Below are 25,781 nucleotides of genomic sequence, written 5' to 3'. Positions count from 1 at the left end.
ACATTCCATGCTCATGGGTAGGAAGAATGAATATCGTGAAAATGGCCATACTGCCCAAGGTAATTTATAGATTCAATGCAATCCTCATCAAGCTAACAATGACTTTCTTCACAGAATTGGAAAAAAATACTTTTAAGTTCTTATGGAACCAAAAAAGAGCCCATGTCGCCAAGTCAATCCTAAGCCAAAAGAACAAAGCTGGAGGCATCACGCTACCTGACTTCAAACTATACTACAAGGCTACAGTAACCAAAACAGCATGGTACTGGTACCAAAACAGAGATATAGACCAATGGAAGAGAACAGAGCCACATATCTACAACTATCTGATCTTTGACAAACCTGAGAAAAACAAGCAATGGGGAAAGGATTCCCTATTTAATAAATGGTGCTGGGAAAACTGGCTAGCCATATGTAGAAAGCTGAAACTGGATCTCTTCCTTACACCTTATACAAAAATTAATTCAAGATGGATTAAAGACTTAAATGTTAGACCTAAAACCATAAAAACCCTAGAAGAAAACCTAGGCAATACCGGGCAAGGACTTCACGTCTAAAACACCAAAAGCAATGGCAACAAAAGACAAAATTGACAAATGGGATCTAATTAAACTAAAGAGCTTCTGCACAGCAAAAGAAACTACCATCAGAGTGAACAGGCAACCTACAGAATGGGAGAAAATTTTCGCAACCTACTCATCTGACAAAGGGCTAATATCCAGAATCTACAATGAACTCAAACTAATTTACAAGAAAAAACAAACAACCCCATCAACAAGTAGGCAAAGGATATGAACAGACACTTCTCAAAATAGGACATTTATGCAGCCAAAAAACACATGAAAAAATGCTCATCATCACTGGCCATCAGAGAAATGCAAATCAAAACCACAATGAGATACCATCTCACACCAGTTAGAATGGCGATTATTAAAAAGTCAGGAAACAACAGGTGCTGGAGAGGATGTGGAGAAATAGGAACAGTTTTACACTGTTGCTGGGACTGTAAACTAGTTCAACCCTTTGGAAGTCAGTGTGGCGATTCCTCAGGGATCTAGAACTAGAAATACCATTTGACCCAGCCATCCCATTACTGGGTATATACCCAAAGGATTATAAATCATGCTGCTATAAAGGCGCATGCACATGTATGTTTATTGCGGCACTATTCACAATAGCAAAGACTTGGAACCAACCTAAATGTCCAACAACGATAGACTGGATTAAGAAAATATGACACATATACACCATGGAATACTATGCAGCCATAAAAAATGATGAGTTCATGTCCTTTGTAGGGACATGGATGAAACTGGAAACCATCATTCTCAGCAAACTATCGCAAGGACAAAAAACCAAACACTGCATGTTCTCACTCATTGGTGGAAATTGAGATCACATGGACACAGGAAGGGGAACATCACACACTGGGGACTGTTGTGGGGTGGGGGGAGGGGGGAGTGATAGCATTAGGAGATATACCTAATGCTAAATGACCAGTTAATGGGTGCAGCACACCAACATGGCACATGTATACATATGTAACAAACCTGCACGTTGTGCACATGTACCCTAAAACTTAAAGTATAATAATAATAAAATTTTTAAAAAAAGTTTACCCAATCTTCAGTGAAAATAAGCAAGGCTGTAAGAAGTCCAGGGTTCTATAAAAACTAATAACGTCTATTCTAATGAGAATCTAATAGCAGGCCTTGGGCCTTTCAATCTGTCAACAGTCAAGAGCAATAGAGGGTATTTTGGAGTCATTTTTATTTGCTTCTTCCATTTCTTTTTAGGATTGACAACACACAGGGAAATGGTTAGAACCATAGGCTCTTGATTAGACCTTGGTGATATTCCTGCTCTGATATTTACAAATAGCATAGCCTGAGGCATGTTACCCAATATTAGTAAATCACAGTGTTATAATTTGTCATGTTGTCATACATGCTTTTCAGTATACTGTCATACAGCTCACATTGGGTTATGGGAATAAAATAATTTCACCATTAAAGTTACTGGTAAGCACCCCACATATATTAGCTTTTTAAAATTATTTTTCTAATCACTCTGCATTGGGAGGAATGCTACATTTATTGTGTATATGTCTAAATATATACATGCATGTTGGTAAATATTTATTATGCACTTACTTTGCCAGCAGTGAAAGTTAACTGTGTATATCAGATATTCCTAATATTGCTGACATATGTGGTTGCATTTTATTTCTATAAAACCTTGAGATGACTGGAATATTTGAACAAGGGATGGAAGAAGAAAATATAGTGCTTTACTCTAATAGGGAAATGTACACTGATAAATAGAGAGCTTCCTTTTCTGCTGAAAAGCCTAGTAATAGCAAGACCCTTGGCTGTTCAACAGTTTTGTTTGAGTAGATTGCAATATCCTGGTTTGAGACCAAAGGGAATCTGGAAAGTCTAATTTATCCTCAAATTACATTTATTAGTCTGGCCTAGTTTTAAATAGTCCTCTGCACTCTGCAGGTATTTTATGTAATTTTTTAGATTTAATGCAGGTTTTAAATTTTGGTTTATCAATTAGTATTTTGTTTCTTTTAGATGTGAAACTGTAAAATGGAATCCTCTGCACTTGTCATGGGAGTCGCTTTATCTTTTTCAAGAGCTTTCTGATTTCCTTGAAAATAAACCAAACTCATATTTTTTTTCTCTTCAACTGAAGCAAGTAGAAATTTAAAACTAGATTCACATTCCAAAGTGTTCGCCGACAATAGTACTTCTTACAGTTTAACATGTGACTTAGTGTTACATAAATTATTCATTAAGATGAAACATTCTGACCTAGCAACCTTTACTGCAGTTATGAGGATTGCGTTGAAAACCTGCTTCGAATACAAATCACAATAACTACAAATCAATGTGTCCTGCTAAAGCTGTGGATAAGTCTACATAGCAAAATTCTCTGCAACCAAAAGCATTGAAATGACACAAATTTGAGACATCGTCTAAGGCAGCCCCTGGCATGAATGCCTAACTACAAGATATTCATTCTGAAAGCCTAATTTCTTTTCCTCTCAAAGTTCATGATTTTCTTTTTGCCCTTTCCAAGATTTTCCATTATTTTTTTCTTTGACTATACCCTCCAATACCTTGCCATTTCCTATATTTTAATTTCCTGCCTTCCTTCACGAGTCATTAACACTCAGTCACCCACCCTGTCAACAAAAACAGAAACAATACAAATCAGAAAACAAAGAAACCTTCTCAGGAAATCTTTTCAGATCAACTTATAATAAGACATTTTCATGGTAAAATATTTAGCAAAACAGCAGCATTGCCTCGGTTGCATATAGTCAGCCACGTTTGTGTCAAAGATGAGTTCTCATGTACAGTGATTGCGCTACCTATTAGTTAAAGGTCAAATTCTTCAAGTCAGAATATTTTCAAACTAGTGTCTTTTCAAATCATCATTTTTAGCAAAGTGTTCTATACCTAAGACTGTTCCAAATTGAGTGCTTTTCTGAATATCGAGGAGTTTCTTAACATTTTCTTATTTCTAGTGGTGTTTATTATATCAATAAAAAATCTTCAAACCTGTGTTATAAGGGAAAAAAAATTAGAAAATTGATTTTGACTATGGCCATGAAGACTTACAGAGAGTTTGAGGTTATATATATATATATATATATATATATATATGTATACATGATGGATATGGTGGTTCAATATACAGTTCTCTTACTAGCTAGGACTCTAGTCCTAAATATTTTATGTTGGTGTCTCTTCTTGTAAATCAGATTGTTCCTTACCTTAGTCTTTAATCTTTAATTAATAACAAAACGAGTCATTAGACTTATAGTTATACTTACGTAGGATATGAGCTCTGTAACTGTTTGCATTTCCTTTCACCCATATCAAAACACTTCCTCTCTACCAACAGAACAAGTTTCAGTGTGTACTGTAGAGACTAGCAGGAAAAAAAATTAAGAGCAAGAAAATCTTTTCCTGTCTACTATGGCATGGAAACAAAAGGAGTTAGCCATAAAGGTACCTGAATACGTACTTCCATCCCTAAAATCAGTCTCTTTCATCAGCTGTCTCTTCTTCCACTAGTTAATTTCAGGTCCTTATCTGCCTGATGTCAGGCTTTATATCAAGTGAGGTGATGGGTATCTCCCTGCTATGGAAACAGAAAGCCCTTCCTGGGCTGTTACAATAATTTTCTTAATGCAAATCGTGACTTTCCTATAGCAAAGCTAGCCAACCAGTGAGTTCACCAACACTACCATATAGTTTTTAAGGGAAAAATGAACATGGAATAAAGATTTTAGAACGTTTAATTTTCATTCACTTAACAAATACATGTTAAGTTGGCAGTATGATGGCAGGTACTAGGGATACAGTGTTAATCCAGGCTGATTCTGACTAGCCCTCATGTAGGTTGAATTTAACATTAGATACATACCAAATACATGTATAGAATAGTTATGTCGATCTGTAGAAGAAACTTTTAACAATATATCAAAGAAGGACTACATCATCCCCAGTGTAAGCACTGTGTGTGACTCAGAGTGGAGTGACAAGTACAAAATTCTAAGGCTTGGTGGTCTAATAGAGAAAAGCCAAGTATAATACAGCTGAAAAATAATAAATTGGGGAGTGGCATGAATGATTTGAAGTTAAGAAGTTGTATATTAATGTAAAGAGTTTATATTTTAACTGCGCTGTAATATATGGTCATTTAAGTGTTTTACACGGAGCATGACCTTATCAAATATATGTTTTTAGGAAATTACTCTTGCTGCCATGTAGAATATAATTTGTAGATGAATAAAAGTAGAAGCATGGAGACCAGACAGAAGGAAATAGCAGTTATTAAATTAAATAATTAATATGTCCTGGCTTAGATGGATAGCTGGGAGAACAGAAAAATGAGGACAGATACTAGACATATTTTGGAGGCAGAAACATGAAGTTGGTGATGCATTGATCCTGAGGGATGAGAGAAAAGGAAAAATTGAAACTGACTCCCCCTCATATTTTTGCTTGAAAGGTGATGATGGGTCCATTATCTAATATGGGAAAGTGTGAGAAGAACTATGGGTGGTACAATAAAAACTTTAATTTGAGATTTATTAGGATTGAGATAAGGATTATAAGATAGGAGATATTGGAGTTGTATTTGGGATTTCTCAAGCCATCCCTGTTCAAATTTCTATGCTCTGAAATGTTTCCAGCAACCCCCACAATGTCCTTTCACTCCATCCCTTGCTTGGTATATGCCAAATGACTCTTCAAATCCATGCTCAGATGTTGTCCTTGTCAGAAAGCCTTCCTGATTTCAGTGTAGGCATCCAGTCAATGCTCTCCATTCATTCTCTCGTTTACTTGCCTTTTTTCCTCCAGAATCATAATTTGATAAGGGGAGAAACTGCACTTCCATCTTTTTCTTTTTCCCAGACACTAGTCCAGCTATCCAATAAACCTTTGTTTTGCTTTTTTTTTTTTTTTTTTTTTTTGAGACAGAGTTTCGCTCTTGTCACCCAGGCTGGTGTGCAATGGTGTGAACTTAGATCGCTGCACCCTCCACCTCCCAGGTTTTAGCGATCCTCTGGCTCAGCCTCCCAAGTAGCTGAGATTACAGGCGCCCACCACCAGGTCTGGCTAATTTTTTTTTGGTATTTTTAGTAGAGATGTGGTTTCACCATGTTGGCTAGGACGGTCTCAAACTCCTGACCTAAGGTGATCCGCCCGCCTCGGCCTCCCCAAGTGCTGAGATTACAGGTGTGAGTCACCACACCCAGCCTGTTTTGCATTCTTATACTACAAACAACTGAGCGGTGTGGAGGAGGCACTCTCGTCAGAGCTTGAATCCACAGACTGAGTGAAATAGGACAATCCACCACTAAAGAATCTACAAAGATTATGATCCTTTACCTAGACAAAACCATGAATTGTGTTAAGTGCAGCTGTGTTGATGTCTGTGTATTTTTACATCTCTGGAGGCAGGAAGAATCAGTAGATATTTTGGTTATTTTGGCCTTTCTAATTTCAAGGCCAAATAACACCGTGGTACAAAGAACGGATGTATAGATACATATCTGAAACCTTGACAGACAATGTGTTTTGGGGAAAAAATTGATATGATTCAGGCCTATAAATGTTATGACTTCAATACACCAGAAACAAGCGATAAAATTCTACATACCAACATGAGAAGACAATCACTGATCACTTAGAAGCATCTATCTAGGGCCCTCCTATATCCACATCTATCTGGACTAAACAGTAAGGTTTCAGAAGGGGTTATTCAGAGAAAATGTTCACTCTGCACATTTGCAAAGGATTTACTAAACTTAAAAATAGAGGGATTATGTTGTAAGTGAAGAAGGGGAAACATTTTATTCCATCAGATTTCTACTAAGTAGGAAAATACATTCCATGTTTAATCTGTTAAATCATATTTTTATTTTGTTTCGTTTTGTTATTTTAAATATGTTCTTCCATTTCCATTAATAACGTTATTCACTATGAAGGACATTTTAAAAACTAAGCTCAAAAGCAATAGTTTGCTTTCTGCTTGTGCTATCACATTAATTAGGTTAGGTAAGGATGACTTAATTGATTTAGTTCAATTGATGTGAGAAGGAAATAGTCCTAGGAGTTGAATATGTCTGCCAATACAAAATAAGATAAGAAGTGATGGATTCATCTTTGAAGCCTTTATGTAATTAGAATGTACAACCTAAAAATAAAGTTAATCCTAAGTAGGAGGTATTACAACCAACTTATTTCTTTTTTCCTTCTTCTTTTTTTTTTTTTTTTCTGAGGCAGAGTCTCACTCTGTTGCCCAGGCTGGAGTGCAGTGGCACAGTCTCGGTTCACTGCAACCTCTGCTTCCTGGGTTCAAGCAGTTCTCCTGCCTCAGCCTTCTGAGTAGCTGGGATTACAGGTGTGCACCACCACGCCTGGCTAATTTTTGTATTTTTAGTAGACACAGGGTTTCACCATGTTGATCAGGCTGGTCTTGAACCCCTGACCTTGTGATCCTCCCACCTCAGCCTCCCGAAGTGCTGGGATTACAGGCGTGAGCCACCACGCCCAGCTTTCTTCTTTTTAGTATTTTAAAACAGCATGTATGTCTTCCAGAGCTTTGAGATTTTGTTCTTATTCCTTTCTCTTTTACCTCATATTTGCTCATAACTTGGTTGTGTCCTTTTTAGTATCTACAAAAGGTCGAGAAATTCAAAGTATGAATTTCCTTTTTAATTTTATTTTAATCAGTTTCATCTTGAAAAACAATGTGTTACTTTAGGTTCACTATGTATACAAGACAACGTTTCCGCTACAGCACAACATTATTGAGTCCTGATAGCTTGACCTAAGGCTTAGTAAAGTATAGGGGGAAGAAATGAAAGGATGAGAAAAATGGTAAAAATATGTTTGCTAGCCTTGTTAAACACTTGGTAGAATATTTTTGAATACTTTCTTAGTATTCAAAACTAGCAAAAATGTATACTTTAATACTTTTTTGACATTATATGTATATTATCAAAGTTATGCACATGTATCTTTGAGATGTCAATCATCCAGTATTTATCAAATACAAACTATCACACAGAAGTGATAATTATCACTAATGTTAATCCCTAATGCTTATTTTTTGAAAAATATCCTAATCTGTTTTTATGTACATTCTAATCATGAAAAGTCTTCAATGATGAGTTTATTACAATTTATTATTGCTAATATTGGCAGCAGCCTTTTACTCCTGGCGGTCTTTAATTCTAATATCAATATATATTTTCTTCAGGAAAACAATTATAGTTAATCATCTATTATGCAGTGTGTGTGTGTGTGTATATATATATGTGTGTGTCTGTGTTTAGTTAATGCCTTAAAATTAAATTTAGTGTACTCTAGTCACTTCTATTATTAGAAATTGAAAACGTTACTTTTTGGTTTAATGCCAATTCTGTTTATAATAGCTAATCTATGTCAGAATTACATTTTGAAATAATAAGATTAAGCATAAACTTAAAGTCACAACAAGAAAACATACCAAATTCAATTTATCACCTTCTTGAAACCTTATGTGTGTGTGTAGGTCTACGTGTATGGGTATTTGGTTATACTATGACATAAATAAAAACATGACTGTTTACTTGGTAATAAACTCTTGTTTATTTAATTATTTTTTCTCCTTACCCTTTACTTATTTTCTTCCTTTCTTCATTTTTGGACAAGCTTCTCACATTAGATAGCATAACTTGTTGGTTTGCATTTAGGAATTAAAAAAAAAATACTTCACCAACTCTAATTTGAAATACATTCAAATATAATTAATAATTTTTATAACTTATTTTTCTTGACACTCTTGTGTCATTCAACACAGTTGTCCTCTTTATCTCTTAGTTTCATATTATCTCTCATTGATTTTCATAATCATACTCAAATTATTGTCAACATTTTTTATGGATTCGTGTTCACCCTAAAAAGTTGATATTTTTAAACTACAGTCTGCTGCATTCTGTTTTTTGTAACTCTTCTCAGTTACATAGTAACCCAGAAGATTCTATCCCAGCTCAATACTTCCACTATACACTGATAGTATACATATATAATTCCACCATGGTCTGTCTATAGACTTCCAAATTCATAACTTTGGCATTACACTGCACAGTCACTTGGATATCCACAAGCACCACAAGGTGAGGTCCCACCTGTAAATCATTATCTTCAAAATAAAACTACCTTCCACCCCAATATTTCAATCCTGGTTTTTGTCCTCTGAGTAAAGACAAACCCTCTGCCCAGGCCCCAGTCACAAATCCATAATTATCACAGCCCTGTCTCATCCCCCATGATAAAATGAACTCAAACTCATCTTCCCTCTTTTACATGGTCTTTGTCATTGATCATTCAACTTTCATTATTAGTCTATATTATTACTGTTCCGAGCTCTTTGCTTCCAGGTTTGAAAACTTCCCGTTGACTCTCCCATTGCTGTCAAAGGGACCATTGGGAATTCAAAATATGATTATGTCACTTTAGCACTTAAAACTCTTTCACTGGTTCTTCTCAGCCTTCAAGAAAAGCAAAAATCTAAATGCGAATCATAGTTAACAGGACCCATGGTGATCTTGCCTCTGCATTTAATAATGCCTCAGCTAAATTTCCTCCACTTTTCAATTAAAAAATATGCCCTCTCACTGTAGCATATTGCCAGAATGCTATTCTCTAAATACATCAAGTTTCTCCATTTTAATTTTTTTTTACATGAATGCCTTATTCACTTGACAGAAAGCTTCTTTCACAGACTCTCACCCTATGCCTCTTATGTACTAAGACAAATACATGAAGATTTTTTTTCAGTTTCAACTCTTCTGTTTAGTAATTATTCAAGTATTTATTCATTCAGTTCATTAATTAGGTCTGAATTCCTACTAGGTGCCCAGTACTGTGCAGTGTCCTGCATTTTAGCAGTAAACTACAGAGATGGCCTCAGCTCTTGTTTTAGCCTTTCTCCAAATCTGTTGGTAAACACTTTCTCTGCTGCAATACTATTTATTCCACCCCTCCATTATAACCATTTTTAATATAATGCAATCTTTTGTTTGATTTTTCATGATATCCATTATACCATAAGCCTCTCAATGGGAGGGACTTTTTTTTATTCATTTTTTAAACCAATCCATATCTTATCATGATGGTTAATATACAATAGGCACTTTCCAATATTTATAAAATAATTGAATAGCAACGAGTAATTTCTAATTGACTTAATGGTATGCAAACCAGCATTGATTTTTTAAAAATTTCTAAACAGATAATGGAAAAATATCTATATAGTCAGTTAAGGTAGAGACAGAAAAATTCTGTAAATTCTTTTATCCTCAGCTGGGATGTCCTTCTAGATTGCTCTATATGACCAAAGCGTGCTCTTTAATGTCTAGTTTAAAATAATCATATCTCAGGGAGTCCATGCATGATGCAGTAGTCATTATTCATTTCACTTTCTTCCAAATTCAGAGGAAGGTTTTCAGATAACCACTCATTTAGCAATTAATATATGCTGCTTTGTGATACTTAAAAGTACTGTTATCAATTAATGGCATTTCTTCCTCAAAAATACAGAATCAGACATCTGCCAACTCTTAAGTTCTGCACATTCAGTTCTTAAAAATAAAAAATAATTCATTGACCATTATTTTTCTGCCATGTTAAGGGTAAGGTCTGATTCCTCCATTTTTCCTTTTATGTAAACTATTATCTCATGAAAGAATTCACCCACAGCCTCGCCTCTCTCTCTCTACTTGCTCAGTAGTGTTATCTCTTCTACCTCACCGAGTCCAAAAGTTCAGGGCTCCTAACTCAAACTCTCAGAGCACTAACTATGACTGTGGGATATTCTTTGCTTGTTGTCAACAAATCACATGGAGTAAATAGAGAAAATTCTAAACATCAGTACATTAGTCAGCGTTCTCTAGAGGGACAGAACTAATAGTATAGATGCGTATATAAAGGAGAGTTTATTAAAGAGTATTGACATAGGTGATCACAAGGTGAGGTCCCACAATAGGCCATCTGCAAGCTGATGAGCTAGAGAGCCAGTCTGAGTCCCGGAAACCTCAAAAAATAGGGAAGCAGACAGTGCAGCCTTCAATATGTGGCCAAAAGTCCAAAAGTAACAAAGCAGAAGAACTCAGAGTCCGATGTTCAAGGGCAGGGAGCATCCAGCACAGGAGATAGATGTAGGGTGGAAGACTAAGCCAGTCTAATCCTTCCACATTCCTCTGCCTGCTTTTATACTAGCCATACTGGCAGCTGATAAGTTGGTGCCCACCCAGATTGAGAGTGGGTCCGCCTCTACAAGTCCACTGACTCAAATGTTAATCTCCTTTAGCAACACCCTCACAGACACACCCAGGAACAATGCTTTACACTCTTCAATCCAATCAAGTTGACGCTCAATATTAACCATCACAATCAGTATATATAATTGAGCTTTCTATTATGTTTCTTCTTCATTGCACCTTTTTACTCTGTCTTTTATTTTGTCTCTTCCTCTATTTATGTTCCATTCAAATATAAAGCAGGATGCAAACACACACATGCATATCAGCACATACCACCTTTTTACATCTGAATTTTCACACAATTCCTTTCTTGAAGTTTTATTTCCCCTTCTACTGGTAGATAATTTTTTTTTTTTTTGTATGCTGTTTCCTTGTTTTACTTCTGGTATTCTTGACTGGGACATACATGTGAAAATGCAATGAAAAATTCAGATTCTAATTAATTTTTGTTTTGAAATATGTTTCAGGGTGTACTGGTTTTCATCATAATTACTGAGAATCTCACAAAATTAATAAAAAATTGTAAAGTATGTAAAGATCATACACTATGCAAATGCACATTTAATTTGGTATTATCTTTCCATTTTAAATAAAACAGTACATAGAGAAGACAGGGAGAAATAACATGTCACATGAACAGTTTAAAGCTGGCTGCAAATCTATTGCTTCTTGTCCCATTGAGCAGTGGAGGCGATGTCCACTCCTCTTGAATTTTGGCTGGCCTGTGACTGTCACTAATAGAATACAGTTAAAATGACACTATGCTCATTATTGGCCTAGCCTTTAAGAGAAATGGCCTTTTTTGCTTTTTTCCTCTTGGAGTTCTGAGTTATTATGTGAATCTCGCTACCTTGCTGGAAAGAGTGTTTACAAGAGACCTGAGATGTCTTGAAGAGAAAGAAAGATTCAGCTGAACCCAGCTTTGTAAATGCCCCTTTGAACAAAGCAGGTAGACAATAGAAGCCTTCTTGGACACTGCACACCAGCTTAGCTACCATTGAATAAGCTGAGATAATTCCCTTACCAAAGCTGTATGGAATAAAACTGCCCAGTAAAACTCTGCCTAAATTTCTGACCCACAAATTTATGAAAATAATAAGATTGTTGTTTTAAAGCACTGTGCTTTGGAACAGTCAATTATGCAGCAATAGGTAAAGGAAATGATAGTCATCATATTTTAGATAATAGTATATTGACATATTCTAGTTGTTGCATATTTTTACATTTATTTAAATTTGTCTTAGTGTAAAATTGTTTCCTTTAATGCCATTTATGATATAAAATGTAACTTTCTCAAAAATACATTGGGCATTAAAAATTTCTTTCAAAAAATTTTCAGACTTTAAGACTCTATTTAGTATGTGCTTAATTTACTTATAGCAATAGCAATGCTAAGGTCTACAGTGACAGTCAAAAATTTTTTATTAATGCATCATATAAAGGTTTTCTTTAAAAGCTCATTTAATCTGCTATAGTCTAAATAAGTTCACTATATGACTCATTCTTCTTCTGAATTTTGATATTTCATATTCAAATTGAGTTTAGGTATTTTCTTGAATCAATATTGTTATGACATGCCAAATAAAGAGGAAAATAGAAAATGGTAGTATGAGTCCTAGGTTGAATTTGTTATATGAAATAAGTTATTAAACAATGGGAAAATGCATTGAGTAGCCTGTATTTTGAAAATAAAACAGCTGCATGAACAATTTTATGAAAAAAGAAAAATAGAGTAACAAAGAAAAACACGCCAAAGGCAAAACCTACTTTAATCCAAACATAAAATCTGTAGCTTTATGAAGCAGTTTTGCAAGAAATCCCATGTCTTAGCCTTTATATTTTAGTAAAATATATGGTTTTTGTCTCAATTGTTGCAGAGCAAAGCCAGTGTAATATCCTTAATCTGCCACTTTGTCTAGTTACCATAAGAGAAAACAGATATATTTACAAATATTCATTATAGCTTATATATTTTTACTTTTTTCTGAGCTCCATATTGTGCATGTAATAGTGAAATGGTGAAGTATTTCTTATTTAAAATGATAGTCTCATTCTCTCCTCTAGACACACACACACACACACACACACAAACACACACACTCACAAATTCAAAGACATTTGTAGAGTTAAGAAATATTTTCTTAAAAAAAGAAGAAAGGACAAAAAAGAAATGAATGCATTTCCACATCTTTAAAGAGCACACGTTTTTTAAAATGCTGCATATACGGCACACAAAAGGCATAAACAACATCATTAGGAGCCAGTCATACCAGCAATAGGTGCTAGGTATTTATTTTGTCTGAAGGAGTGATTTTCTGAGGTTTTTAGGAGGGTAATTAATAATGTTTCTATGCTTTATTTCTGTTATTATAATTATTACTTAACTCATTACGATATGACAAAGCAACAGTTATTTTCAATGCTTATGAAAAGTTTGTTTAGATTCTCTGGGACACAGTATGAAAACCAGAATACAACTTTAATAACAGATCTATGTGTGTACTGGTTTTTTGTTTTTGTTTTTGTTTTTGTTTTTGAGACAGAGTCTTGCTCTGTCGCCCAGGCTAGAGTGCAATGGTGCAATCTCGGCTCACTTCAACCTCCACCTCCTGGGTTTTCAAGCGATTCTCCTGCTTCAGTCTCCTGAGTAGTTGAGATTACTGGTGCCGGCCACCACACCCTGCTAATTTTTGTATTTTTAGTAGAGAAGGGGTTTCACCATGTTGGTGAGGCTGGTCTTGAACTCCTGACCTCAGGTGATCCACCTGCCTCGACCTCCCAAAGTGATGGGATTACAGGTGTGAACCACCGCGCCCGACTTTCTTTACCTTTTTTAAAGCACGTCACTTTTCTAGCCTCATTATTTCTATAATGAAATTATATTTTGCTGGCAGTCTTTCTGATTAAACACTATTTCTTCCTTTATTAATCAGAATATTTTGATAGAATTTAACATTTTCTTGATAAGCTTTAATCATTGGTAGAAATTACATGTGCACTGATTTTTGCGGTCCTCAGATGGTCTCAAAATACTATATTGTCAGTTGAAAAGTCATGTAGTATGTATCTTTTTGTTCCTCTTCATGTTGTAATGTGTTGGTTACTATTAATGTCCTCTCTTCTTTCTCTCATTGTTTTTATAAGCAATTATTTTGAATAATAAAATCAAGAATAATTACAAATGTATAATGCTTTTTACATTTTACAAAGTGTTTTCTGGAACACTAAAAATATTCCTAAAGATAAACTGAAATTTTAAAGAGATCATTAGTCTTTTGACCTAACTTAATCAAGCCACATTTAGAGTACAAAGAACATTATTGGGAAGAGACACATGAAAATTTATAAGAACTCCCTCTGAATTTAGTAATTTACAGTGACACATAAGATCTCACTTGAGGAAGGCACAAGATTGAACAAGTACCAGGTACTGAATAACAAGCCATTGAACAAACCAGCAGGAAAGAACAAATGGATACTTCATTCCTCAGCTGTTGAACAAATATTTATTAACTTCCAATATTATGCATATGCCACAAAGTGATGTTCCATGCCTTGCAGCCCTGGGAGACTTATTAAATTTGGATAAGACATTAATCCTGCTCTCATGGAATTCATTGCTATTTCAAACAAATGAGAGTAAATGTGATAAAAGTTATACTGTGGGTGTGTAAAGTATATACGATGGGCAAAGAAGGGAGCCTCTGAACCTGACTAGGGCAGTTTTTTAAAACCTTCAGAAAGGAAGTAGTATTTTAATCTGTGTTAGGAGATTGGTAGGGTTTAATTATTTTAGTAATAACCAAAAAACAAGCAACAGAGAAAGGAAAATGCAAGTCGGTAACTGTGAGAACTTGAAGAATAAGACGGGACCTAAAGTTCAAGATCTTCATGTACAGATAATGCATAGCATTGATTTGAAAAGTGCATAATTGGAGGGAGAAACACCATTTAAACATCTGCAATTTTGGCAGTGTGCTGCAGTTCCAGAGTTTATGCGCCGACTCATAAACTCAACTCTCTAATCTATCAGGCAGCTAAGTCCCAGTAACAGAGAAGAAAGCATCAGGTTATAATTAGCTAATGATCCTAGCTATCAAAATCATCATAGTAACTTTTAATGTCTAGACTACATGCTAACTAACAACTGTCTTATTAAACATTCCCTTTACTCATAAAGAAAGATAATGAGCTCATTCATTAAACAGGCATTCTCAGTTCTCTTTACATTTTTTTAAACCTCTCTCTCTTTACATTCTGAACAATCTTTTAAAAAAGAAGACAAATCGTGTAACTCCTCTGCTAAAAACACCCTCATCACTCCCTATAGTATTCAGAGTAAAAACTAAAGTTCTTACAATGGCCCACAAGGCCCTACACTACCTCTTTTCCATTTTACACATTTCTCCTTGGTGCCCTTTCTTGCCATTCTCAGCCGTTCACTCTTCAGCTACACAAGCCTGTGAAATATTCTTGCCTTGAGACATTTGTCTGTGATGCTCTCTTTACCTGAGAAACGCCTAAAACAGCACTTTGATCTTGGCTTTAGATTCTGGCATATTTTGTCCCCTTTGTGCTATTCAATTATCTATCACTAACATTGTTCTAATTACTAGTAAGGCATTGAGAATGTGTATTAGATAAGGGTGCATTACACTACTCCTTTTCCCACCTGTTGTCCTGCTGGGCTCTCATCTATTTACTATCAGCCTGTGCCATGCAGGCTACTACAGAATATGGATGTGCCTGAGTGAGCTCAAGATAGTTTGTATATTTGATTGGGGCCAGGTGAGGGAGGATGAGTGCGTATGTTAGATTCCTTGGATTACAATGAGTAAAAATTCATCCAGGCATTTATGTTAATATGACAATTAGGAAGTACAATAGGAAAGTACATGATTGAGATTTTGACATGTTTGTTGTGATTTGAGCTTGTGATCTAAAATGTATATCATTACTGTAACAACACAGGATTCTTGATAAAGTAGATTTCAGGGGAACCTGGAGAAAAGGCTTAAGGTAAGCATTCATGGAAAATACGGGGAACACAGAAAAGCTGGGCCTCATGAAGACCAGAAGTAACTAGAAAGCTTTCACAGCTCTAGGAACTCATTTTACTCACCCTTCTCCATCACTCCACCTCATATTGAGAAAATATTCCCTTAAACACTAATTCACATTCTGCTAGGTCTTTTGGTTTTCTTACTGCTGCTACTGCTAACTAGATTTTCTGTATCTGCACAAACTTGGCTTCTGATTTTTCAGAGATTCTCCTATTGATAATTTCTGAAGCTCACATGGATTCCTTAGCCCGCTGTTTTCCTGTCTGCCAGCCCATCCTCTCAACACAACTGGGGATGACTTGTTAATGCTAACATTTAAATTATCCAACAGAGAATCTCATTGGTTCCCTTAATCCCTATAGCTTGCTTTAAAACATCCGGCACCTGACAATTGAGAATTCATGAACGTACCTCATTTTGACCAGGTGTTCTCCATCACTGGCACAACTTAATTTGGAGCAGAGCAATAGAGAGGGATCCCCAGCGCTGGTGCTGGAACCAGCATCATCAGCATCTCTTGAGGATTTGGTAGAAATGGAAATCTTAAGTCCTACTCCAGACCTGTGAGATCAGAAACTCTTGAGGTGAGGCCCAACAACCTCTGTTTAACATGCCCTCACTTGTTAAAACTCACTACTTTTTTTTTAACCTTCTTCTAATTAAGTTTCTTATTAATTAACTAATTAGAAGGAATTTAAGAAAGAACTGCACAGTGGTCTGTTTAATATAGAATAGCTCTCAGTTTCCTATTGGATATTAGTGTAATTAACCAATATAAAATATATCAAATAGAGGATTCACTTTCAAAATAAGATAAAATATACTGAAATGTTGATTTCAAGATTCCTAGGGGAATCCCAGTTGAAAGTGTAGAAGAGCTGGTTTGTTTAATTTATTTCTAACCTATCACCTTTCAAATATAATATATACAGGCACACATACATATGCGCATATATGATGTTAAAGCACCCTTACATTAATAAATACAGTTCAAATTCAACATGGATGGATAATCCGAGCTATGCGGCAGTAGGCAGCTCTAAATATTTAGAGCCAGATAGGTAGAGGAATAAAGGAAAGGTCAAGGGACATTTCAGATATAATGAAGGTCCCAAATCAGTAGGCTTGAGTTAATCAAAAGAGAGATGGTTCTGCCTGGGACTGGCTTCATCAGGTGAAAGTGCTTAAAAGAGGGCCTGGGCTCCAGGTGAGCTCAGAAAAATCTTGCTGATTTGATGATATAAGCAGTTATATTGGAAAAGCCCAAGAGGCCAGGAACTGTGGGAAGCCTCTGGGAACTGCCAATGGCCTCTAGGACCTGCAGGCAGTTCCTTGCCAACATCTAACAAATGCTGGGGCCCTTGTCATACACCTACAAGAAATGAAGTCTGCCAATCACTTAAAAAGCTTGAAAGAGGGTTCATCCTGCCTCCAGATGAGAATGCAGTCCAGCCAATGCCTTGATTATAGCCTTCTGAGACCTTCAGCAAAGGATCGTGGTAGACAGTGCCTGGATCTGACCCACAGACAATGTGAGATAGTAAATGTGTGTTGTCTTTTGATGTAGGTTTTATTTTTAAAATTTATTACGCAGTAATAAAAAAAAAACTGAAGCATCAGTTCCTCACTGCATATAAACATATACCTCCATTTTAAAGTGTAGACTATGTATATGTATTTCAAAATAGAAATAAAATGTTGATGTTGTCTAAAGCTTTCTTTTTTTCTTTTTCTCTTTGTCCTTCGCTCCCTTCTGTTCTTTCTCTTGCATTGATGGGGTCAGGGACACCTTACAAAATAACTCTGGTGGTATTTTAAAAGCCTGTTCAGACACAAGTTGACAGAAGAAACCAATAAAAAAAAAAATCTCAGACTTGTGGAAACCTGTTTCCTTAAGCCTTCATAATACTTAGAAGCCCTTAGGCCAAAACAAATACTTTCTATTGCCACATAGAGACCTTTATGAAAGGTGAATACACAGCAATCAGCCTGGAATTCACACCTAATCAGTTCTGTATTAGAGGAATAAAAATAATCCCACAGTAAAGAAAAATGGGTGTAAAGGCAGAGAGTGGAAAGAAGAGTATATACATTCATTTTATACATTATGATCCTTATTTCATTCTAAGGTCTAAGGGAATAAAAATGGAGAAACTACCTTTTAAGATATCAATATTTTATATTTGTTTTATCCTTTAAGATCCTCTCACTTCAAAATAATCTTTGGAGAACAACTTCTTAAACTTGGCTCCTTTACCCTTCTAATGAGGCAGTAAGTCTCCCTGCAATTATTTTTAAGGGTTTTACTGCTAATTAGGAAAGGAAATTGACAGCCCATAAAAAAATGCATGAATAAAGTAATAAAAGTTCCAGAATCTTAAAGATGCCTTGTAAGTCCCTTCTCCTATTCTATAGTTACTCTATGTGGTCTTTTAAAGATTGTTGTCTTCTACTCACCTCCTAGGCATTCATCTAGGTCTATGCCATGTATTATTCTTTCTCACTTACATTGATCAGTTCTTCCCTCTTCTTAACTTAATTCTGTCACCCTGCCAGAATCCTACTGTGTAAATGTATGTTGGACTCCAGATCTGAACAAGGTAAAAATTGCACTTCCATCTCTTCTCTAGCTCCTGGGGACATAAATCAGGATCATCACTTTTCTTTACATATTATGTGATAAAGAGAAACTTTGTCTGGCTTGGAGATGTAGAGTGGTAAGTCTTGGTCCAGTTAAAACAGCCTCTAACTTATATGTTGGTTATCCTTAGAATTACATTTTCTTCCAGAGTTTTCAAAATTTAAGGCCTGCAGCTGCCAAATTATTTCCACTTCTACATTCAATAGGAAAAACCCATTCAACATGTCTAAAGTTTAACTCTTTATTTATTTATTATTATTATTCTTAGTTATGTATACCAGTAACCCAGTAACTCAGTTGCCCAAGCCAGAAACCTCATATTCATCCTGGAGGTCCTGCAAATCTCTAACTCCTCTGTCTTCCCTTATTTATAACCATAGTCAATCCATCCCTGGCCCTATTCAGCCACCTCTTAAATAACTCCCAACTTTACCCTCCTCTTTCAGTCTCTACTCTCGTCCCTTTCTGAGTTCAACTTTGGCAAAATCCTATTTGACACCTTTCCCTAAAAGAATCCACAGTAATATACAGACAAAGGGCAGAATCAAGTCTTATCAATAGGAACAATTTTGTGAAGCAGTTTTTATAATGTAAATGTCAAGTATTTTATCTAAGGTACGTAAGGCTGGAGCCATAGTATTTCAATGTACACATCATTAAAACAAAATAATATGAATATTAGTTAAAATAAGTCAGAATTGTAATGTTTAAGAACAAAAATAATACAGAAGCTAATATTTATTGAGCAATAGCTGTACACAACTTAAATGCATTATCTTATATAATTATTCCACTAATCATACAGCACCTTATTAAAGGCATTATAGTTGTGGTATAAAGCATGGACTTTGGAATCAGACTAAGGTTGAGTCCCAGCTTTGCTATTTAAAACCTAGCTAATCATAAACAATATTTTAATTATTTGGTTTCTCAAATTTCTTAAGTATAAAATGGGGATGATTATAATTGTACATACTTGAAATGGAGATTTTAAGATGTAGCATACCCTCAGATATTTTTGTTACCTTTATTATATGGTTCTTGAAGAAGACTCATATTTAAGTAAAATGCCCAAACTTAAATGGTTGGTAAAGTAGTATAAACTGGAATAAAATATAAGTGTGCTTTGCTCTAGAATACTTCATTGTAATCCCACTGTTTTACTGCCTCTCTACTGACATAGAAATTTGCAGGTACAATTATCAAACTATTTTTCCCTTTGCAGTAAAATATATTTTTTGGATTCTTGATGTTTTGTCAAATCTTATTTTGTTATTTTAAAATTTAAGACATATTTGAGACTCTTAAGCATTACATTAACATTTTATAAAACTAAAATAAAATTTTGACCGACATTTCCTTTTATTGTTCCCACTTGGGGAAAAAAAAGTGAAAATAGTATTTATTTAGCACTTATGTCTGTTAATCCAGTCTAAAAATTAATTATTTATTGAAAAATTATTTTCAGTTAGGATATTTTTAGACACTTTCATTTTATTGTTAAAGAAATGGTCACCCCAGGATCTCTATGCTATAATGTATAGTTCTTTTCACTTTTGATAAAATATTGTGCATCTGTGACTAAAGGATAACATTTAGAGTTTAATAAGACTATTTTATAATATTTTAAGTCACAAATACATAAATAGCATCTGGAATTTTCATTTTCTTTGATCATTTTATTTTAAATGTTTTTATTAATTCCTATTTTGGGGGGTATTCATCACCTCAAGCATTTATCCTTTTATTATAGACAATCCAATTATATTATGTTAGTTATTATAAACTGTACAATTAAACTATTTTTGACTATAGTTACCTTGTTGTGCTAGAAACTGCTAGGTCTTATTCATTCTTTCTAAATATTTTTTGTACCCATTAACCATCCCCCAATTCCCCCCCCTCCTCCCCACTACCCTTGCCAGCCTCTGGTAACCATTCTTCTACACTCTATCTCCATGAGGTAAATTGTTTTAATTTTTAGCTCCCACAGATAAGTGAGAACATATGGTACTAATGTTTCTGTGCCTGGCTTATTTCACTCAATATAATGATCTCCAGTTCCATCCATGTTGTTGCAAATGACTGGATCTCATTCTTTTTTATGGCTGAATAATACTCCATTGTGTATATGTACCATATTTTCTTTTTCTTTTCATCTGTGGATAGACATAGGTTGCTTCCAAGTGTTGGCTATAGTGAATGGTGCTGCAATAAACACGGGAGCACAGATATCTTATATGTGGTTGGTGGGAGTGTAAATTAGGGCAACTGCTATGCAGAACAGTTTGGAGGTTCCTCAAAAAATCAAAAATAGAGCTACTGTGTGATCCAGCACTCCCACTCCTGGGTATTTACTGAAAAAAAAGGAAAGCAGTATTAATTCCTATTATTTGAAGCCATAATTAAAGATAATTAGGAATTATGCTGCTGTTTCTGAAACATTTTCATGTTTGTATGAAATATATAAGCTAACTATCTAGTCCAAGGGCATGGATGAAAATGTAAATGACACATGGTATAGTCATGAGGCAGATTTACTTGGGAATCTTACAGGCAGGAGATCGGAGGAACGTATGTAGTTACTTACATTCTCATCATCTCACAGTGCTATGCACGAGACTCAGGCATGTGGCAGTACTCCAACAGAGACACTCTCAATTTCCTGCCACTTTGCCTTTTGTACATTTCCAGGGAAGTTGGTAGAGGACAAGTGAGAACCCAAAACATCTTGTAAGAAAGGACTCTTTCATTACTAGGGAGTGGCTCTTTATGTTTCCATGTTCTTTGTTCAGAGTTGTATTTTCAGAAATTAACATCTATATTTTCAGTTTTTTATCTAGAAAAATAATTTACATGCATAGTTTAATAAAAAACATAAAAGATATAATTAATTGATAAATTTTCTTAGTTGAAAACAGCAAAATCCACAACAGCTGGTTTAAGCAACCTTGTAACACTATTAAAGGTAGTGTTATCAGTGAAACTGATACTCCTATCAGTTTCTCACTTTTGGGCAATATCCTCTTTTTCCAGATAGTTGTGATTCTCTGTTTTTGCCTGTATTTCTAGTTTTTGGTGCAGCAGTTTGGGCTTATTCTCTGAACAGATCTAGGGAGAATCGCTGATTTTCAGTTTTTTCAGTTTGTACAGTTTTCTATCTCCCTTAGAGATAGAAAACCAGGCTCCAAAAGCCATGAAGCCAGAAACATTACTTAATCACCCTGCAGGGAATAATGTGCAGAAACCTCTGGCCAAGGAAGGTAAGGAAAAAAATATTTGGAAGAACGACCCTTAGTGACTTAAAACCCAGACAAAGGAGTAACACACTTTATATCTACTCACTTTCTACTGACAGGTGCTTATCCTCATGTTACTTCAAGGAAAGCTGAGAGACGGATTCTCACTGGGAAGTGATGTACCATTACTATGAGAAAAGAGAATAGTGGATTTGGTGACTAGATAGTATTCTCCACCATAAACTTTATTTTTTTTCAAATATTCTTGATCTCAGTAGAACCTAAAATTTGTTAATCTTACGAATTGTTAATTTTGAAATTTTTATAGGTACACAGTAGGTGTATACATTTATGGGTTACATAAGATATTTTGTTACATGTGGGCAATTCATAATAGTCACATCACAGTAAATAGGTATCCATCCCCCCAAGCACTTAAAATTTACTCTTTGAGTTATTTTAAAGTATACAATGAAATTATTTTGTACTATAGTCATCCTGTAAGCTTTAAATTCTTTAAGCTGTTTTCCAGTTTGATAATTAACTTCATAGTTTTATATAATACATTTATATTTTTATCTATTTGGTTATCTAATTTAGATAATGTATAGTGCATTCTTACAATAATACAAATATATATCTCAGTACACTCTAGTCATGATCTAACCTTTCTCTAATACTTTTATATAATTATATTTAATTGAATAAACATCATTGTGACTATGTAAACCCTTTTATGCAGGGCTGATTATTCAAAACAGCTCTACAAAAGATACAGTTTCACATTGTATCTTGTTTTTGAAACTTGTTTATTTGGACAGCTGAGAGCTTTATTGTTACTTAAATGCAATTCTCATATTGTATTAAGTTTTCATGAATTCTTTCTCATATTGAAATAGTGCTTCTCTGAAAGTGTTTTCAGACTTCTCCTGTGATACACTAGCTGTGGTTGCCCAAGGGTACGTTTATTTTTCCTGGCATTTAAATGATATTTTCCCTGGCATTAAAATTATATATTCTAAGTTATTGTCCTCAACACTTTTTCATTATATCTTCACTATATTCCTTCATTTAGAATTGCTCCTGAAAAAATGTGACATTGATATAATTTTTGTTTCTTTGAAAGTTTTTGCATTTTTGTTGAGCTGATCTTTATCAATGTTCTTAAACTGCATTTAACTGGGATAAGGGATTTTGTGTCAGGCATTGATTTTTCCTCTGTAGCTATGGAATCTTACATGGCATCTTCTTCCAAGAGAAAGCTGTTTCATCTACATGAAAAATCTATTGTTTACTGTAACCACCTTCATCAATTATCCTAGGTATGTAATCTGGATAAATTGCTGCAGCTTCTGTAACAGCACTTTATATTTTTATGTTATGGAGATGGCTTCTTTTCTTAGTAGTCCTCCAGAAACAACCTCTGCTATCTTCAGACTTTTCTTCTGCAGCTTCCTCACCTATATCAGCCTTCATGAAATTAAAGAGAGTAAGTGCTTTTCTCTGGATTAGCCTTTGGCTTAGAGGAATGTTGCAACTGATTTGACCTTCCATCCAGACTATCCTAATGTTCTCCATATCAGCAATAATGTTATTTTGTTTTCTTATTCTCGTGTTCCCTGGGGTAGCACTTTTAATTTTCTTCAAGAACTTTTTCTTTGCATTCACAACCTGGCTTATTGTATGGCACAAGAGGCCTAGTTTTCAGCCTATCTTGGCTTTCAACATGCCTTCCTCACTGAGCTTAATCATTTTTCATTTTTGATTCAGTATGAGAGACTTGTGACTCCACTTGAACACTTAAAAGCCATTAGAAGTTTATCAATTGGCCTAATCTTAATATTGTGTGTCTTAGAGAATAGTGAGGCCTGAGGAAAGGAAGAGAAATGGGAGAAGGGCCAGTCGATGGAGTAGTCAGAGCAAACATATTTATTCATTAGGTTCGCTGTCTTATATTGGCACAGTTTGTGGCACCCTAAAACAATTACAGTAGTAATATCAAAGATTATTGATCACAGATCACTATAACAGATATTATAATAATAATTAAAAAGTTTGAAATAGTGCAAGAATTACCAATATGTGACAGACACAAAGTCAGCACATGCTATTGGAAAAAAATGGCACCAGGCTAAACTTGCTCAGCAGAGGGTTGTTGCAATCCTTCAATTTGTAAAATACACAGTATCCGCAAAGCACAATAAAGCAAACCGCTGTAAAACAAGGTATGCCTGTATTTCATTTATGTCACTTCTTACTGTTTTGTTTTATTTTCATAAAGTATTTCTCAATTTTACCTTAAATAATGTTTTTGAATTATTTTATTTTTATTTTTTAACGCCAAAAATATATTGTTTTTCTCTTATTGATCTTGCCCTTGTTTTTATTGGTTGCAGTATGTCTCAAATCCTAATTCATTAACTAGAGCTCCTTAAAAACAATGTTTTAATCCCTTTTTCTAGGGGAAATTTTGAAGATAACAATTACAGAAACACATTATAGTCTTTCTAACCCATCTGGTCTGAAGACCACACCTTATATTTACCATATTCTTCCTCTACCATCCTAAGTCCGCTCAGCCTCAGCTGGTTCCTTTGTGGGCATAGGTGATTTACTTGATGGAGTCACTCAGATCCTCATAGCTGAATGGTGTTATCCTCCTCACACCATTCCCATCTCAGGCCTTGCTACCAGTTGTCAATTTACCAACAAAATTGAAATGAAGAGCATAAGACACACTATATGGATCTTTCGGACACTATACATATTCCTTTATCCCATTGGGTCACAGAAAGCCTACCATATCTTAATAATCAGAATTCTCCCTGACTGGATAGTGACTTCTGTACTGACTGCTGATCTTTTGGGACAAGTAGCTTAAAATGAATGGGCAGGGAGCAGTCTTAATCTGAGGATTAGTGAAACCCTTGCAAAGCCACTTGTTAGAAGAATTTTCCTTCTAGGAACTAAAATTTCTAAACCTAGAGCACAAAAATTGCAAGTTTTTGAAAGTATGTATTCATTGGGTCACCAAGGGCAAATATCATAAGTTGGTTTTCACAGAAATAGACTCAGAGATTTGCATGCATGAAATGTACTGGAAAATGCTCTTGGCATCATTGACTCTGGGAAACTCAAGAATACAGAATTCAGCAGAAGGAGAATTAGATTGTGATACATTAACTGCTGAGACTTCTAAAGTTGTATGAAATAAAGATGCACTATAGTGGACTATGTCATGAGTTGCCTGTAGTTGGCCTGCAGAACCCAAGTCCTCAGTTTTCTATCTAATAGAGAATACTGGCAGCTAACAGCTCTCAGTTAATTCCTCTCCATGACCTCAGCCAAAGAGTCACCTCAAGAAAGTCACCCATCTCTTCCTAGGACATCCCCCAACTGAACACTGCTGAATAGGTTGGCGTAAAGTCCAACTCTAAGGATTAAGATCCAGAATCACCAGAGAATTAGCTCAGACCTTCGTTGAACCTGAATTTCAGTTCAACATTTTCTCTGCTCACCTCTGTTTCTTTCTCATCCTCAGGTATTGATCCTGAGAGCACTCTTCAATACATTCCATTTACGTCAATCTCCATGTCAGATTCAGCTTCCCAGGGCAACCCCTGTGCCATTAAGATCTACTTGTCACAATTATCCAAACATATTTCATTAAGCAAATAGATTTGGATGTGAAAGCAACCTGTAATAATAACGCTATTTTCTCCGAGGACTTTCATTTTTGGGGGGATGAGACTAATAGGCCACCACTCATTTTATCTATAGATACTAAAATCCCTGTTCTCAGTCTGCACATTGGATGGGGAAACAAGATCAATACTCTAGTTGTCTCGCATGCAGATTTCCAACCCATCCTCTTATTTATTTTTTTTTTTTGGTTCAATTCTTACCCCATACACTCTCCTGTTGTATTCCAGATTTCCTTGTCTCTCCTGGGGGAAAAATATGTTTCTGGAATGTAAGTCTCTGATATCCAATCAGATGCT

Source organism: Pan troglodytes, chromosome 14 (genome assembly GCF_028858775.2).
Source record: "Pan troglodytes isolate AG18354 chromosome 14, NHGRI_mPanTro3-v2.0_pri, whole genome shotgun sequence".
Lineage (NCBI taxonomy): Eukaryota > Metazoa > Chordata > Mammalia > Primates > Hominidae > Pan > Pan troglodytes.
The sequence above is the reverse complement of the archived record's forward strand: the minus strand, read 5'-3'. Positions refer to the sequence as shown.